Source organism: Octodon degus, unplaced genomic scaffold, assembly GCF_000260255.1.
Source record: "Octodon degus isolate 3935 unplaced genomic scaffold, OctDeg1.0 scaffold00040, whole genome shotgun sequence".
NCBI lineage: Eukaryota > Metazoa > Chordata > Mammalia > Rodentia > Octodontidae > Octodon > Octodon degus.
In genome coordinates, this window is record NW_004524616.1 from 2,390,253 (window position 1) to 2,391,864 (window position 1,612).

At 33.3% G+C, this 1,612-nt stretch overlaps 1 long non-coding RNA gene across 1 annotated transcript in view; it reads right to left on the reverse strand.

Annotated features, from left to right (window-relative positions):
• LOC111816787 overlaps positions 1-1,612 on the reverse strand; it is an 18,058-nt gene that overhangs the window by 9,335 nt on the left and 7,111 nt on the right. The gene's annotated exons all lie outside the window — the stretch shown is intronic.

Consider the following 1,612-nt stretch of genomic DNA (forward strand, 5'->3'; position numbering starts at 1 on the left):
CTTTTCATATTTTTCGATTTAAGGTAGGGTCTCACTAAGTTGCTCAGTCTGGACTGGTACTTGTGATTCTCTTGCTTCAGCCTCCTAGAACTCTAGAATGAGAGGTGTGTACCACTATGCCTGGCTTCATTTATCAATTTAGTTTTAGATGATGTTCGCTATGCTGCTCAGGCTGGCTCTGGAATCATGACAGTCTTCAATATTTAACTGAAGCGTTTATGCTAGTCTTATCATTGACCTTATTGACATAGTTTTAAATCTATTATATTCTATCAATCTCATCTGATTTTTGTTCTCCATTTTTGCTGTATTCTTTTGATTTATTGGATGCATTAAATCATTTTATTTCATCTACCTTTTGAGTACTGATCTGTAATTCTTTGTTTTGTTGTTTTAATTGTTGCTATAGTATTCACAATGTGTATCTTTAAATTATCACAGTTTGCCTTTTAGTGATTTTATATTCAATACATAGTAAGATTTATAACAATATATTTGCATTTTCCTCCTCCCAATCTCTGTGGCACTGTTTTCAGATATTTACATGCTTTACCCTTATACTAGTTTTTAATTTTTCTTTGTTAATTATGAAAACCATAATAAAAACCATTTATGTAGCTCTAGTTTACAGTGCAATTATTATTTCTACATTAAAACACATAATTGACCCTCAGCCAATTACCTCTCAAAGGTATTTAATTAATATGAAAAAGCATTTTATATTTACCCATATGGGTTCCATTTTTGGTGTCCTGAATTTCCTACTATAGATCAATATTTCTCTTATCATTTTCCCTGTCTGAAAAAAATTCCTTTAATATTTCTTACAGTGCAAGTCTGCTGGGTATAAATTCTTTCAACTTTCATATGACTGAAAAGCTTTGAAAGGAGATTTTCAGTAGGTATAAAAGGCTACCTTCACATACATTTTGCTGCCTTACAGGTGTGACTGTATTCCTTTTGACAAGAAATGTCAAAGGGAGTCCTGCAGCTTCCTCCACATTCGCATGGAAAAATAATCAATACAAAATAATTTATGTATAAAAAATTCAACGTTCTACCAAATACTTAACAGAAACCTCTTAAATGCCTGGTGTTCTCTCTGTGTGAAAAAATCTCTTCTTTGCAGTTCCCTCTTTTTCAAACCCTAACAGACATGGTCTCTTAGAGATGGATCTACCAGTCTCCATTCCACCCCTTAACACCAGGAATCTTGTCTGGATCCTCCTGGGTCCCCTTCCTTGTGTCACAGACCAGAATGCTCTTCAGGCCACAAGCTGAGACATTATGACCCTGGTGTCCTTTCCTCCCCTCTGCCTGTCTTAGAGGAGTCACAGTCCTTCACCGAGAACCAGTATCTTAAAAAAATAAATAAATAAAACACTGCTTACAATAATTTTTCTTTTTTTTTTGTATTTAAAAAAATAATTTTATTGAAAAACAAATAGTAATGAGACAGTTTCAAAACCAATTACTAGCACAGTTTCAATAATTAATACATTGCATATTGTTGTCTTAGTAGTTATTCATTGTACAAGATACAGACATGATATCCTGTCCACAAACACTGTTTGAACAAATCTCTCTATTCATTGAATTAAGAGAATGCAGC